The 18,187-nt window shown below is 37.9% G+C and overlaps 1 protein-coding gene across 3 annotated transcripts in view; it reads right to left on the bottom strand.

The window, feature by feature from the left end:
- The window catches only part of LOC100648516 (sushi, von Willebrand factor type A, EGF and pentraxin domain-containing protein 1), a 51,987-nt gene extending 35,085 nt beyond the window's left edge, over positions 1-16,902 (bottom strand). For 2 of the 3 annotated variants that reach the window (XM_003397118.4, XM_012310884.3), the window contains exon 1: positions 15,074-15,456. The gene's annotated coding sequence lies outside the window, so the exon portion shown is untranslated. Of the gene's footprint in view, positions 1-15,073; positions 15,457-16,484 lie in introns of those variants that run through there. The other variant, XM_048408040.1, reaches the window with a different exon arrangement.
- Positions 16,903-18,187: the final 1,285 nt, after the last annotated feature.

Below are 18,187 nucleotides of genomic sequence, written 5' to 3'. Positions count from 1 at the left end.
CTATTCCGGGGTATATATTACATTTTAATCGTTCTTCTCGTCAAATATAATTTCATTTTATAATGTTATGGCGTTTCTTTTTTCTTGCATTATAAATTTCCTATTTTTCCGTTCATTTTAAAAATGTCAGAAATTTTATTTTATCATTTAACCGCTTCGCATCTGCGGACCACATATCTCGCGACACGACATTGTTCGTGCGTCTATCTTTCTGTAATTACAACTCTCGCCCTAATAAACATAAACGCGGTATATCTCGTCCGTGATATCGTACGAGCAACATTGCGTCGCAAGATACCTCGTCTCCGATAACGGAGCGAAGAATATTCCAACAATGAAACACTTTGGCTTGGGGTTTCTTAAAACGGATTAGAACAACGTAAAGAAGTGCCCAGGGCAAAACAGACAAATGGAGGGAAATCGCGATATACGGCTGTAGGTCAATACTAGAAAGTATTCGAATTTCCTGGTTTACCAGCACGAAACGGCGCGTGTAAAAAGCGAGCAACCGCTGTCAGACACGATTCCACCAGCCTTTGGCGTGAAACCACGCACGATTTCGTGCAAGTCGTTATTTCCTTGGATCGCATAATACGATTTATAAGTCGACCCAAGACCATGTAAGATACTAATAAAATAACACGAATGATACTTTATTGGAAACTATAATAGAACAGGTGTTAGAAGGATGAGCGCCATTTTGGTGATAATTTGGTCGATAAAATTGATAAGGACAATGTACGATTGCTCGTTTTAGGAATTGCAAAAATAATTCATTCTTGAATTATGGTTCAGAAAAAGAAATTTTCGAAAATGGAGTTGTCTGGGAGTTAAGGCATTGCATGTATAACGTTTAAGTAGTCTTTATAGTTATGGTATATATAAATTTATAATTAACGATAAATGCATTTTGATGTTGTTAAAACTAAGAAAATGTGGAACATAAAGAAAATGATGAAAACCAGCGAAACAAATTGGCATATGTTTGGATAATTTAGTGTCGTGAAATACGCGGCACTACAAATCCGACAAGAAGCAACTGAAAAGTCAATACTCAAGTAAGTATACACCTGAGACTCTTTTTACACTTTACAAGTTCTTACACGATTCACATTTGCACGGTCTCTTTTACACGGATTTTAACACGTGTTAAACCAATTATAGGTACTTCTGGCTTTGTAAAAATTAATAATAACGAAAAAATGTGCGACAACGTGTAAAATGAGTCTCAGAACTGTAATTGACAAGTCGATCCTCGAGATCACAAAGATTCTATTCACCGATTATTGCCAAAGTATCTCGAGGAAACTAATTCCTTCGAATAGTTACCCAGCTCGTCGATCGAAGTACCGTTCTAGAAAATCTTTCGCTTATTCGCCCGAGATTACCGTTCATTAGAGTAAAACGTCGAGACGATAGTTCTCGATGCGTTTACCGATCGCAAGGCACTCGTATCTACATCCTGCGGGGAACTTATCTCTCCACGTTTGCCGACACCATGCCAAATAACGGTTTCGACGTAACCAGGAAGTGGTGGTAAAACGGTAATTACGATGATACTGGAAACATACTTTCTAACTGGACCCCCGGCGATATAGTTTTAACAGCTGTTACATCGGCATAAATTAGCCGGGCTTGAGGCTTGCATTTACAGCTGTGCATCGTATTTAATCGGTTTAGAAAATCAAAATATCGTGTACTCATTTTTGTCCAATTTTTGTTCAATTGCTCGCGCAGTTCCGCGTGATTTTGCAACGTGACCGATCTTATTTCGATACGTATCTTATATTTCGAGTGGTAATTTTATGGCAAATAGAACAGGCTATTATTAGCGATACACACGGGTTTGTAAGGTAATGTAAGGTTTTCTTTAAATTGGTTATGAAAAAAATCGTGAATACATGGCAATGGTTTAAACAAGGAAATCGGTTATTGTTATCGAAGGCAATTTTGTTACATAATTTCCTTTCTATGGAGTTATTTCTTTATAGGATATCCATTGTTAAAATGACCATTATCTCTACAATTTCTTATACTTTTAATCTATTATAACGATTTACCTAAAATCTATCTTGATGAAAATCATAACGAAGGATCTTAAATAATGTTAAATTTCTTCCTTATAGGAAATAAAATATCAAAAATCTTCTGAAAAGGATGTTAAATAGCGGATCTCTAACGTGTGAACGAAATACCTTTTATCTAAAATTATCCGCGTCTATAAAATCGATGAAAAGGACTTTTAAGTCAAAAACGTTTGGCGAAAGAAAATTTCCAAATTAAAAATCTTCGTATGTTTCTAATCTTCTTATCTGTTAAAGTATTTAAAACGCATAGTTGACATAAAAATGTCGTCGAACTCTACGAACACGATTGTCACGAGACGCAGTACCGGTTGGTATTGTTCAGCGACCACTTCCGTCGCCTTAGATGGACTTTCGCCGCGACTTCCGCCCCTGAACGAAATTGGTAATCGATACCAGAAGGTTTCACGATTCGAAGCACGGAGACGCTGACCTTCGCAGCAGGTTTTACGTAACCTCTTACGGATAATGGTAGATATTCCTGCGAATTCCTAATTGAATTATTTATAGAACGACGTCTGATTTTGTCAATCTGCATTCAGCTCTAAGTACAAGACTCGTTTGGATTCCTTTACCTCTTCGCGATTCTTTTTTTTTTTTCAACGAATATCCTGCTTTACTTTCGAACGACGATATTATTTGTTTTATACTTTTGATTGACAGCCTGTTTAAGTAATTTTTGCATCCAAGGAAGAATATCGTTTTCCTTGTCCTTTCATTTAATAGTTCTTCTGCACTGAAACATCGGATAATAATTCGTTAGCGATCAAAAAGCAAATTTTTAATCAAACAGAAACACCGTTCTAATTATTTTTTCTTCTAAGAATTTCTAATATCATAACCAGGACATCTATCTTTCCCGGTAGATACTCTTTTTTATTTTCCCTAATATATAACTGCTACCTTTCGCAATTCTACAAATTTTTATGCACAAAATAGGAAACAGAATGTATTAGAGATACATAACATAAAATGAGACAATTCACTTGCATTCATAGTAGTCTTTTATTTTCCTTCGTTTCCTCTAATAAATTTCTCTCCGATAATTATAGAAATTTTCCATACATAAAGAAGAAAATACGTCTTAATAAACATACAATGAAACATTTCACTGCAACTATATCTGTTCTACTACATAAACAATTTTAAATATTCTGCCATTATTCGAACTTTTTCTTTTCTTCTTGCTTCTTTTATCTACCTTTCCTCGCAACAAATTGCACTCCTATCGTTATATAAATAATTTCTTTTCTCCGGACCAGTAATCGCGCAGTTCTTGCTTTGCGTCGCTCGAACGACGTTAACGTATTAACGTTAAACGCATTCGAAGCGTTTAAACACCGTAGAAACTCCAAGCTGTTAGGAAGTGAATTTAGTGTCCCGTTCGTACAACGGTGAATGGGTTTTAATTTCATTCTCCCATGGGTGAACGAGCAACCGACAAAAGGAAGACATTCGTTCACTTTCGTTGCGGATATTGGCGAACTTGATCAACGTCCGCTTGCGTATCGATATCGTAGCTTACCGCGGATTACATCAAATAACGTCTACGATAATATCCAGTAACGTTGTTTCTACGTACAATTATCATTCTAACGTGTTCTCTAAACTTTCACTCTACACAAGTTCTTTACTTATTAATGGGAAAATAAATTTGTTGATGTTTTCTTTGTGCGGCGATTCTATACTTGCATTTATTTTGGTTGGTGAAAATTCTCGTCCAAGTACTAGACTGATTCACTGTGCACATCATATAGGTACGTTATACGCGTATTTCAAATTGCCTCTTATGAGCACAAACTTCTAGTTAGGCTTCTAGTTTTACGTTAATCCTAATATTCTATAAATATTATATATAAATATAATATATATCGATCCATTGTTTATTATGAACTAGTCGTAGAATTGCTAATACAAAACATACTATATACTGCGTTCGCTTATTTACGTTAATCCCGCGTTAAATTCCGCGAAAAATTCAGAGATCGCAGAACGTCTCGCTAATCTATCTGCGAACTATAAAAAAATTACCTCAGCAACTCACATCGATGTTAAAGACGTACTAAAATTATATCCTACGATAAAAGTGGAAAGATTCCAGAATAACTGATCCTTAAATTGCAAATCTCCGAAAAAGTCGTAGAAAAATGACTTGATCGATCTAAATTAATATTGAGAACGTATCGATATTAAGTCCTACGATAAGTAACCTACTAATCCCATAGGCTATGAATTCCCAAAGACCTACATAAATATTCCAGCGCATTTCATCCTATAGCAGAACGCACTCGGTAGACTGTTATAATTAAAACGCGTAATTGTGAGAGAGCACTCTTGTTTCAGAGAGCGCATTGCCTCGTAATATGCAAATGGAAACTGCAATCAGTCGGCCATTTGTACAGTTCTTTGTGAGTCGTTCGCGGTTCTTTCGATGAATGGGCCGACACGTGACCTAATTACCTTACGCGTTATTACCATGTGCATCATAAACGAAGCACGCGTGTCCTTTCGTGGATCACCGGCAAGATCCTTCTCGCGTCAGAGGATGTGATCTAATTTCCGGTCATCATCGATGCGCTCGTGATCGCGTTGTCCGACTTGTTACGTCCCACGGCTAACGGGAATACGGTCGACTGGCATGATTAATAAAAACGCGCTCGCGCGCGCCAGCGTTTAATAATACATCGCGAGGCTAACGTTCGCGCAATTAGAATACCATCGTCTTTTATCAACGACTAGCGGAAACTAGAGCCGAATTGTTCGATTTCACAATGAGTTTCAGCGTTCTTTAGACTTACAGCTAGTTAGAACGTTCTTGAACGCAGCGGTTCACCAAAATATCTGGTTTCTTGTCGTAGATGACTCGTTTTATTTGGAAAAAGCGTTTCAAACGAAACTTAATTTGCCTCGGGATGGACATCTTGTGACGGTGACAGTTCTTACATACTCGATGGCTTCGAAATTTCAAAGATTTTCTTTGCTCTTTTTAAACGAAACTATAAATTTTTTTATACACCAGTCGATGCATTTCCTAATTCTGTAGAAAATAACGCGATTCGTATACTATTTACCGTAGGAAATGCACGAACCGAGAGTTTGTTATATTCGTTCTTGCAAACAACAAACAATAATAACAATGATATAATATATTCTCGAACAATAGACGAACGTCTCAAAAAGGAACATGTTATACATTCGTAAATAAGCTTTTCACTAATAATTCAAAATTCAGCAAACGAAGACACCATGACAATCCGACGGATGAACAGGAAGTGAGAAGTCAAAACCGAGCATCGATTGCGAATTCAAGGAGCAACGTCGCCGTATTCATCGGTTGGTTGGTCGAAATTGCTTTTAACAAGAAAGTTTCGCGTGAGCGGCGAGGGCAACGCAAAATTAAACGCACGCACGTAAAAACAGCCGGCTTCATAGTGTGCAACGCGTGTATAGCGAAGATAGGGTTAAGAAGAGGGCCCCCTCGTAACAAAGCCGGCTCTCCAACTTCCTTTAGCCGTGTTATTCCCACAAGAAAACCTGAAACGTACACCTACTACGAAAAGCTGAATCCTTGCGATGCGTTCAACGTCTGACACGCGCAAATTTCGTTCGTCTTCTCATCGTCGATCGGTTTTTATTTTAAACGGAACATTGTATAATTCGTGGCATACATCGTGCGCATCTTGATTTAATAAAATGGTATAAAACGATTCATTTGGAAATCGAAGACTCGTAAAAACGAAAGACTATGGTATCTTTTGCAATGGAAGATTAACGGATCGACCGATCTTTCTTTTCCCACGATTTATTTCAAGATAGCGTCGTTCAAATCTTCTCTGTCCGAAGCTTTGTTTCACGAAATCCTTAGAACGGATGAACGAACGAACGATTTAGCGTATCTCTTTCTTAATTCAACTATTTCTTCTCCCTAAAGTTGATTTCTGCAAAAATTCTCGAATGCGATTTCAATCTTTATCATAACTCGAATTATTTTAGAATAACTTCACGTCGAGGAATAATTTCAAATCGTAACTTTTGCAAAAATTGTTCTCAAAACTCAAGAATTCTCTTTCTTAAAATCATCGCCGTAGAATTCCAGCTTCCGAAAAAACTTTCAAATCTTAAACTGTCTACGTACGATTCCTCGACTGAACTCGTCACACCAATTCCAAATGCAAAGTAACTATCGACGATGAGGAGAGAGGATCGAGACGCAACGTTCTTCGAGCCTCTTTCGTCATCCAGAGGCAAGAATTATTGAGCAAGCGCATTCCTAGTTCCTCCAGCCTTCTAACGTAAAACCTATCCAGTAACGACAGACCAGCAACAGGTGAATTTCCCACTCGGTTATATCGAAACCAGGTATCGACACGTGTTTCATTCGATCCTCTCGAAGAATTGCATGGTTAAATAGACAATTACGATTCGATGGTGGTCAGATTAATTCTGAAGCTGAATTCCACAGCGTAATTATCGACTCTAGCAACGTTCTCTACCGGTTGCTCGATTTTGCTTTTGCTACGTATATATGCGCGTCGACTGGCTCTACCGTTAACGTCGTTGATATTCAACTCATTAGTACGATGAGCTCGGCGAGCGTGATTATTGTCGAGTTAGTAACGAACGAGGAGCGACGATCATCGGGAAGGACACCATTAGATACCTTTATATATGTATTATACGCAACAGAGATAGCTGTTACGATTAAAGTGTATTTTTATGCATTTATGGGAAAGCTGAAAGTGAAAAAGTGTGCCTAATAATAAGGAGAATAAAGGTACACGTAAAATGTACATAATAAGCAAGAATATTGAAAATATCCAAAGTATAATGCTCTGTATAATGCGTAACAGAGTAAACCATTTTTCCCAGGATCCATTTTTTTAATTATATTCATATAGATGTATATTTGCGATCTAATCGCGATTATATTATTGGCAGAATTCGAAATCGATCTGGTAACGTATATAGAAACCACGAGACATTTACCATAAACATATGGGCGCGTTAGAGTTTCAATCGCAACATGTCTTATACGACACATACGATATATACCGTAGCTACGAAAGGTAATTGCACGTCGTTCTATTTATTACGAAATTTACATGCTAATTAGTAAAATTCAAGTATCATACGTTAAATTTGATACTTTCGTATAACTACGAAAATGAAAGAATGTTGAAGCTGACAAGAAAAAAAAAACGGTTTATTGGAAAATAAGGGTTAATGCAAATACCTCCTGTGGCCATTATACGCGAAAGCATTTTACGGTATAAATGTTCCTGATCGACTGTATATCATGGAAAATACCTTGCAGCGATATTTTATACACGAACCATCAAGGTTAGTGGTTATTATGATTCGAGAATAGATAACGTCACGTTGCTGGTTACAGCAACGAGCACGTTCGTCGTAACAGGGAAATTTGCTTACTGCTCGTTTAAAATGTCGAGAAGACACGTATAAATGTGTAATAAATGTATAAGAGGAACGCCTTAGTGAATGCCAAGCGTATTGTATGGGGTGTGTCGGTGTTGTGCCGCGATGCGGTCTGACCACATTGCAATATTATCTTGCAATGATATTTCGTAACTCTGGCTTTTGAGTTTCCGTTTCTAACGTGGTTCGAGCGAAACTTTTCTCTCTGAATACCTGTTTTCCTTGATAATTACGTGAAACCATTCGTAACCAAGGCATAAGGCAATTTAATTCGTTTCAGCCAAACACATGTTCCATGCTTTTATGATTAAACATCGTGTTCGGTCGAATTTGTGGCGTTTCCGTCGAATTTATCGAGTTCAAATTTTTCTTCGTCGTTAATTCTAAAGCTTGTTATTACACCACGAGTTTGAATTTTATTTTGTTACATCTCGATGTGATTCGATTATTTTCAATTTCCATCGCGGTCCCCAAAGAAAATTTGACAACAACGAAGCAAAGTGCATGAAAAGTTCATCTAACAGAACAGGCAATCGATTTCGCCGATTTCTTGCCAATCGACCGACATACTTGAAATATCCGGGATACAGCTTTCTTGTCGGTTCATGGAGCGGACACGGCTCGCGAATTTACGACACTGTGCTCAGTGTGCGGTGCAGTTAGTCCTGATAGATAGCCTGAATAGCGCTTCGGTAGCGCGCAGGGCGTGGTCATAGTTGCTTGGTTCCATGGAACAGCTATATCCACGTTCCAACGTGTTGGAAAATGTTTAACGATCGGTCGCAAAATTGTTGCAACGAGAAAGCAACGTCGATATCGCGTGGTGGGAAGTACTTCGATTTTTGGCTTTCTTCTTTTCTCTCGCCACTAAATACCTACATACCAGTGGGACTTAACTTTTTGGTTGCGAGATATTTGAAAGTATCGTCCAATAAGTACGTACGTACGAAGTAGTTCGTGAAAGTATTTAAATATTCGATGAATACGAATGATCTCATCGGATATTTGTTGAAAGCATACCTACACTCTGCAAAGATTACCAAAGTATTTGATTGATTATTTACTCATCGTATTTATTCATTGCACACGTCGTATACTGAACCACAGTTTGTATGCGACCATCTCTAACTTTGCATGGTAAGTGAGCAAGTAATTTAGCGAATGGTTCCATGTGACATAATATTTTACGAGTACAGTGAATGTTAAGATGTAATGCAGGAATTTTTTTTATTTTATATTCTATGGCAAATGGTCCACTTTCGGCTAGAATTCATCTATTTGAAATCATTATGCAATATGCAGGTACTTTGAAGAGAAATTTATCTGAATAGCGATTTAAATTCATTAGTTACAACGAGGATAAAAACGTACGATATGCTGCCTGGAAGATATCTTGATGTCTTGTAACCCTGAGATCTTCGATATCTTTCACTTGTAAGAACGTCATTGTTAAAATATTACAGCTTCTGTACTTTGTACATGTTACTTTTATAAAGAATTTTTTTAAATTATTCTGTTCTCGTTACCCTTTCAGAACCCAAATTATCTCGGTTAACACGTTGACCCTCGCTCTAATTCCATGTACGAGATTGAAATCTACTACAGCGTAAGATTTAATTTCATCAAAATATTATATTATATTTCCATACTTTTGTTTTTAACGATGTTATCTAGGTCGTTCATATTGTCCACGACTTTTTAGTCAACGAAATTTATCTTCTTTTTATTATATTTATTTTCGTTATAAAAAAATTTAACGACTTGAGTCACTGACGATCCAAGTCGTAGCAGTCAACGTGTCAAAGAATCGAGAAACATAATCGGGCGAGAAGCTGTTATCGAGTACGATGAAACATTGTCCAGGAACGCGATTCGAAATTTGTTACGCGATTGGAATGTCTTAGGACGATGGTACCTGTCAGAATATAACGGTACCTTAACCAAGTTACGCCTCGGTTCGCGTAAATTTGTTGTTTAAGTCACGATCCGTGCATTACAGAGTGAATTTTGTCGCGTTCTAGTTAGATTCGATTATATCTTCTTCTACCGTGCATCCTGCTAACTATCGTGGGAAGATGAAGTCGCTACTGGAATTTAACGCAGGACGTTCAAGTACCTACGTTTGTTTCATTTTATTTTACCTGAATTTAGTTTAATTTAACTTCGATTTACTTTGTTTTATTTTATTCCAAGCGGAGCCTTGATTATTATTATTAGTCTCAGCACAGTTTATTATCATTATTATTATTATCTATTTTATTTAAATTCACATCAGTTCAATGGTACGTTGATCTGGATTAAAGTTAGCAAATAGCGACTGAGATTGAAACGCTCCATATAATTTTACGATTATTGCGTGGAATGTGTAAATAAATTTTAATCGTAGAAAAATTGCTAAGATGGAGACACAGTAATATACTCTTCGATGTAGTTATTTTGTTTAGTTGCATCTCGCACCGTTGCAAACGTGCTTAGGTTAAATAAATTCCTTCAGTGAAGGGGTCCAGATCTCTAGTATATTTCTAAGTTAATCCAAGTAGGTTTATTAGCATTATATTATCAAAGTCCTGTTACATATGTCGTCACAAGGATAATTGCAAAATAATTTGTATGTCTGTAGTATTAAATTAAACCTTAGTAGTAGATCGAAATTAATTTTTCTTATAAAAACGACACCCTTTTTTTTGAATTCCATATCGTAAATGTAACTCGATATTACAAAGAAAGGATTTAATGTATTCGATCTAAATCGCTAATAGAAAAGAACATCTTTCGTCCTATCTATAAGAAGCAACATGAAATTCTGTTTTATTATACATCTTTCTTAAAATTGACGCATTTGAAAAATAATTGAAAGAATAGTCGGGTCAATTACGCAGCGTAAAGGTTGTTGATCTTAATTTCTCCTACACGAATCCTCCGGATCTAAAAATCTAAACGTTAATCTCCGTTAATCTCCGAACAAACAGTTTCATTCTCCTACTTCTATATTTTTCTTCCTCCGTTCGATAATAAAATCAGACGCTTCAATAGCCGCATTATTCCGTACCTAATTATAAGAAAAAGAAATCCCACGTTCGAGCAACGAATACCTAAATAAATATGAAAACGAAAGATTCAATAACCTGGCCATTATTGGTGCAGTTATTACGAAAACGCAAACCCCAAGCATGATTAGCCGAACCGATGAAAGAACTTGCTAAAGGAACAATCGAGTGGATGATTCTCTTCTTGCTTGCAATTCAATGCAAAATTATCGAGTTCCAGTCTACATGTTTTCTAACCAAGAGGAAGTCTTAAGGAAATTTCGTTGGGCGAAACAGGTCGATGTCAAACGGTCGAACGAAACCGTAACAAATAGGCGGTTGCAGAGGTTCCAAGACTCGCCTCTAACCGTCTACCCACGCATTCGTCGAGCATAACTCGCCTACCTGGCCTAACCCAAAAGCCACATAATTCGAACTTTTTTTTTTACCACGTTCGTATAATGACTGGTCATGTGGTCAGGACTAATCTAAGGAAAGCAGAACCAGTTGTGCCTGGTCACTGAATTCCAAAGTAATCTATAGCTGGTGTATAGGCGTTTTCACTTGTCCGCCGCTATTAGGTAGATATCTCCGATGGAAAAACGAACGAACAGCGATATCGAGGTTAAATGTGTAGTATAAGGTGTACAGGATGTTTCACGTAGGCTGGTATGAATGCAATACCTTGCGAAGAATATGGTAGTTGGAATATTTACTAAATGGGAATTTTGGAGTTTTTAAACCGAGTAGAAAGATATAATTACTTTTAATTTTGTTATAATTTTTAATTACCTTTGCGTAGGTATTTTCAATTCGTTCGTTATTAAGTTAGATTTCAGATGGAAAATTACGATAAATATAGTTTCGTATTCTTCGTCATTTTCTTTCCAATATTTCAAGAAGCTGTTTCCTATATTTTATATCCCCTTTCCTCTGTTGAATCATTCCAAATAAAACATCCTGTACGTGCTGTGCGACATTTAGGTCAAGGTAGTAGTATTTATCGAAACATTCTTAAATAATTTGCCGAAAGAAATCATAACCATCTAGGGATTTATTTGTGTTATTGCAAAATCGATGAGATAAATAGGCTAACAATTTTGCACGATATTTTATTATAATATATTCGTTGATTTTTATCGACTCGACCATGCTGTTGTTTCATTACCTCATCCTTTGACAACATCCAACGATTACATCTTTATCACGTACTTACTATTTTCATCAAACGTGTTTGTATAAGCACATGGACCCGTATAAGCGTATGAAGTTAAACGATGAGAAAATATAATAATTTGACAACAAAGGTTCTACATTTTGTGCTGATTTTATTATAAAAATTAAATGTCCTATGTTATCGTTCTACGAATATTTGAGAGTTATTTAAAATGAATTTACAATTAAAATTAGAAGAACCAGTCTCTATTATGATTAAAATTATATGATACGAGAATAAAATGGATATACGTAATTATATTTTAATTTCAATAAAAGTCAACGTTAATTATAACTAGGTACGATATGTACGTGTTTTCACGTAGTAATTGTTAAATTATTATTTAAATTATTATTCAGCCAGCATTTATCGGTACCTAAATCTAATTAAATAAATGTAAATATATGAAAACGGATAAAATGAATTTAATATCTTAAGTCGAAATAATTTAAATGACAATGGCTAATAGCTCAGCTATAACTTTCTATCGTGCACGCGAATAGACCAACAAGCAAAGAAACCAGCGCAAATTACGAAGAAGGAAACGGTGTATTGATTCAAATAAGCTTTCCATTTGAGGAGCTGGAGATTTTTTTCCGTTTTTATTAACAAAATTGTAGGCGATTTTCTTAATTCCCGTGGTCGGTCGCGGTATTAGACAGTCGATTCGCGTGGTCAAGGAACGTAGAACGCTACGGGGCACTCTCGGATTTCGTCGTTCGAGGAACGAGCTTTCTCTTCCATCAATTCAGCTCCGCCATTCTTGCGCGACTTCTAGCTCGCGAATTTTACGGCACGCGTTTTATGTTCTAGCGACGAACCGGTAGTTCCTGTTCAGGACGAAAATGGTGGCTACATTGTTCTCTTATAAGGAAGAAATCCGCGAGGAAGGCTATTTTTTATAATTAGGAGAGATTTAAACATCTGGCTCGATAGGAACTTCGACCGATAGCAAAGCGAAAGACTAGTTTAATGGGAAAGGTTTAGTTTGCTCGTTTGGGAATCTAACGTAACTTTATGAATACTCTTTTCCTATTCATACAGAATTATATTTTTTAACGGATCTTCGACCAACTAATTACAGACAGAACGAAGATTTTGGTAGGAATTGAAAACCAGTCAACGGAAGATTGAAAAATTAATTTAAGTATTTCTACCACTGTCCTAATTTTTGATTCACTTTGATGCTGTAAACAAGTTTCGCCAATCGGATTCAAAATTTCACGCTTCTCGAAGTTCTTGCATCGTAAAATTTTACGATTGTCTATTCATCATTTTGCAACGACTTTTGCAAATATCTCTCACATGCTTCTTCGATACGTTTTGGTCGATTATTTTCCACGCGTACAAGATAATCCGATCGATCGTTTCCTTGATAATCCGTATCGATTATCGTGTCCTGTACGAGGCCACGAATTATCTCGATACTTACGTACAAGGATACGTTATCGTTAGGTGTAGGTTTAAGGATCGCGGTGCAACGTAAAATTTTATTTGTAGCATTTTGTGCTACGAATATTTTTCCAATGGATTGAAATGAAAATTCGGAATAAAAAATCGCCAGACTTTGCGATCTTGCGGCGCAACCGAGGCGAAAATGAAAAACGTAGCATTACGGGAGATTTAATCTGCGATCCCGAGGCTTCCGTTTCCACATTTTACATAGTTGGAGTCGATGTATGCGACAGCTCACTGAGCAGAACGAAAATCGCGCGAGTTCTGCGCTGAAACGAAGTCTAAGAGAAGAAATAAGGAGTAACATGCCGTTTCGAATGCTCAAACGCTCGGAATAGAACAAAATGAAACGTCAGAAAATGCGTATCTTGCATTTCCTATCGTTCTTTCCATCCTCTATCAACTCGCAGTAGCAATTATCCTCGTTTTATCTTCCTCGATACATTGTAACCGAACTGCAGATGTTTATGCAAATTCATATTTCAGATGCGGAAAAATTGGCATAGTCTTTGGAGTAATTTAATAATAGATTGTCGCGTATTTTGTATATCGTTTATTCATTTAAGAAGAAATGCAACAGAATGTTGTATATTCTTCTCATCCATTGCGTTACGTTTATCGTATTCGTTTCGCAAAATTTAATTTAACGTTATTTACAGAACTGTGAAACAAGTTTATCGACAGGGAGCATATCGCGTAATTGCGACTAATTAATTCGATGAATCGACTATTGATAGATTACGAATGTTTATGCGAATTCGTCCTCGCTTTCATAGACACAATGGAAGAGATCAAGCGTAAATAGAGATACGTTTCAGTCTCTAAACCTTGCAACAAACACATTACCCTGCGAAATTCTGTAGATTTTTATAATAATAATTTCTGCACCGATGTAACATTTCGAAATTAAACTTCGAAGAAGACATCAAAGAAAGCAGTGCACTTAATCTTCCGATTTAACTAACGTTATAACCATCCTTCTTCCTGCGTTCTTCTGCCAACGTCCATCAAAACGAACCATATTGCGGTATATCGAGCTCAGGCTCGTTAGAAACTGTTTCTAATTAGCGTCTTTCTAACTCGACCAAGCCTAACCGTATTACTCGCAACATCCTCATCAGCAACCTAAGCAACATCGTTATATCTGTAACCCTAACTCTACTAAAAATTCATCAAGATTGGCAACAACTCTCAAACATTATGTATAAAAGGATAAATTGAAAGGAATGTCTCACGATGAAAGTCTCAAGGTTTCATTCTTCGAGCTACAGTCTCAAGGCTTGCTCGAAATCAAAAATCCGTCGAAAGTGTCAACAACTGAAACTCGTACTCCGAAAGAATAAATTCAAAGTAAAGTCGTACGAAGAAGATTTCAAGTTTCCGATATTAGAACCATTTTTTATCGAATTCACTTCAAATTGTCAGTAATTTTCAAACATTATCTCTCTATAAAATAAGTTCGAAGCAGTCTCGAGAGAAAAGGTTGCGTTCTTCGAATCACAGTCTTAAGGGTTTCTTAAATTTATCAAAAATCTTACTTCAAACTTTCCAAAAATTCGTAAAAAGTGTCAACAACTCTCAAACTCGCGCGTCAAAGAATAAACCCGAGGCAAAGTCTCGCGACGAAAGTTTCAAGATTCCGTGCTTCCAATCACAGCCTCGAAACATTCTTAAATTCCCCGTAAAATTTGCCGAAAATATTCCAAAAATTCGCCAAAAGCGTCAACAGCTTTGAAAGCCACGCACCGAGAGATGAACTCGATGTAAAGTCTCGCGACGAAAATACGAAGGTTGTATCCTTCGGACGAGAGTCTCAAGGTTTCCTCAAATTTCCTGCAGTTCCCTCGTAAACTTACTTTGTTTGTTGCTCTCCTACGTTCCACGCCGCGATCCCTGTCCTGGGTACATGTACACGGCACAGAAGGTCTCCGCGCGAGTCGACGACAATTCACTGCACAAAACCGAGCCTCGAGTCCACGCTTGAAGCAACGAACAGAAAACACAGTTGTACCGTTGGAAAATCCTCTTTAAAATTCTCGACGGCCACAGTTTCGACGCGAATGGCAGAACGTCGATGGAAAAATCGATGTGGAATCGGTCCTCGTGAAAAAGTCTCGGATAAAAAAATGACAAAGGGGAGACGAACGAAGAGCAGTTGGATTCAGGGTCACGGAGCTCTTTCCCTCCGGCCCACCGGTTCGAAACTGAGGAACCCGGTTCTCTCTCTCTCCAGGTGAACGGCGCGAGTCACCTGAGTAAGAGGCTTCTCTCCTCGGGAAGACACGCCGATAGGTTGAACGAGGCGAGGGAGAGAGAGAAAAGGAAGCAGACGTGAACGTAGGCGAGCTGGAAAGGCGGAGGAGAAGCAGACTCGGCTTGACTCGTGGCGTCAACGGAGAAGGCCGAGCGAGACTCGGCTCCTTGTTTGTTTATCGACGATGGAATTGCACAGGGTTGAGTCTCCGATCTGTTTCCATGCGTTTCGAGTATACGGGAAATGATCGGTTTACGCCAAAGCGATTGCACAGCGCGGTTGCACTTTGCACCGGTGCACCTATGAAAAAGTTGTACGGTATAACGATAGAGCGTGTTAAGCGGTGCAACATTTTCTTCTATCATTTTCTTCTAACTTTGCTGGCAACAGAATTATAATACCAGTTGCTAGAAGCAACCTGTATGGTGGATCTATTGGTGGATCTATCTAAGGAAAACCATCTAGAAATAATAATTTCAGGACATCGGAGAAGGTTTACGTCGAGGATAGTTTGGAATTGCCAACGAGGTTACTCTCTGATCGGTTTCCGTGCGTTTCGAGTTTCGTGCGTACGAGGAATCAGTTTGTGCAACAAGAAATTTTATCGTCCCAATTAGAAAAGAAATCAAAGAAGAAGAAACTGCACCTCGTAAACCACAGCAACTGCATCTGTGGAAACGGTCGTGCAAAAGTTTCAACGATTGGCTAGTAGATGCGACCAGTATGGAAGATCGTAAAAAATTGTTTTCCCGATAGTTTTTTCATCGGTCTTCCATATTTATGTATTCCCACTCTTGCACTCGGATGCATTTTCTTATTCACGTTGCATCTTGTTCGTTAACGCGTTTTCTTCCTAACATTTTCTCTCCTTGTTTGCCTAAAGTTGCTATATAACGTAATAAAACACAAGTATGAGTAATCCGACGAGACACAAACTTCGTCTCCCATTAACAAAACGCTATTCGCTCATTCAGTAGGTACACGAGCTCACTCGTTCACAAAATATGACTTACCACGGTGCCGACTAGACATCAAGCTTCCAAACTCTATCGATGATCAACGACCTGTTCTATGTTCGATCGCGTCGAAAAATCATTTGGTTCCTTCGCTGGAGACATCGACGCTCGCATAAGAAAGATGGTTCAGTGACTCCGACGCGTGGTCGCGTTATTGACATTCTCCGTCCACGTTTCTACGTATGCAGCCACTTTATAATTCGCGTCTCCTATTCGCATCCCAACGTCGACTACTCGCATCTTATAATTTGTAACATTTGTTCCGTCTCTGTTAAGAAAGCGATGCAACGTTACCGATCACCGCGCGAACTTACGTATCACCGAATCGACCGTGTCGCTACTTGGTTGCTCCAATTTGGAGTTTCATTGTACTTGCTGCACCGTTTATGTTCCCCTCGTACCACGCTGATATTCGATATTCGAGTCGGCGATCGCGACAGAGCGAAAACTGCGGACACATCATTTCCGTGATACGGTTTCGTGGTAGAATCGCGATCGTCGTTGCACGTAGTCACGAACGACGTCATAAATAGCCGGAGGCGAGCGGCTCGTGTGCAACTTTAACCCGACCGATTAATTTCTGGCCTAACAGGATACCTAGCCGGTCACTTGAAATACCGAGATCGCGATATATACACGTAGCATCCGCCAGGACTAATTGCATAACGGGCAGTCGATTTTTTAGCGCTCGATAAACGATGTATAGGAATACGTAAGTACACTCCTCTGCACAAATTGCTACGTGTTTCGCGGTCTTCGAGAAATTTTATTACACCTTTACAAAGAGCGAGTATTTTTGTAAAAAGAAGTCTTCGCTGAATCTTGTACTAGGATAATTTTTTAAATATCCCAGTGTCGTTTCGAGAAAACCGAATCGTCTTATTCGTTTTAGTAACAAATTCGCCATTTTTTGTCCAGCGAGACAGATTGATTTTTAACGGGTTTCCTTTATGAACACTGACCACTGAGTGAGCAAAAAATACTTGTACAGGCTTCTATGAATTAATTTGCATTACGACATTATGCGTAAAAAGATCATTCCCTCCGTGGAACGGAATAAAGTAGCAAATATGTCGCTTGATATTACTGGTATGACAGAAAATAGTATATTTGCACGAGTGATTAACGAAACATCATTAAGATCGCAATAACTTAATTTTAGAATTGATTTCGTGGCTATAGCGCGAGAGTTTATTCTGCCGGTAAATCCACTAAGTGTCCAACGATTTGACTGTGGTTGTACACGTGGATTTGAACTAAGAATTCAACGTAGATATTTAACCCTTTCTCTGGTAAGGTCGCGCGTTGTCCCAGTTAGGTTGTTACCGTTGTATTTTAGGCGGACGAATGTGCGAAACGGTATGGAAGGATTATGGCGTGGATCGACCGACTTAATTGAGATCGAGGTAAACTGGTTGAATCAGGAAAAGGGATTGGTTATGAGGAGGGTTATTTGCGGAATTGTTACTGGATCGTTATTTTTGGAGAAGTTGGTAATCGAGGTTTCTTCCTAAATCGAGGAAGCAGAAATATCTTAGTCCGGATTCTTTTACAAAATATTCTCAAAAGTAAATATCGAAATTAGATTAAATATACAATTTCGAATAAGATTTTTATATCTAGCTGGTTCGATTTCAGAAGATGAAACGATCAAATAACGCAACGAACTGGTCTAGCAAATATAACGCAGTTGTATTCAA

The sequence above is a fragment of the Bombus terrestris genome, chromosome 8, assembly GCF_910591885.1.
Source record: "Bombus terrestris chromosome 8, iyBomTerr1.2, whole genome shotgun sequence".
NCBI lineage: Eukaryota > Metazoa > Arthropoda > Insecta > Hymenoptera > Apidae > Bombus > Bombus terrestris.
Note: the sequence above shows the minus strand (reverse complement) of the source record. Positions and strands in the feature narration are given on the sequence as shown.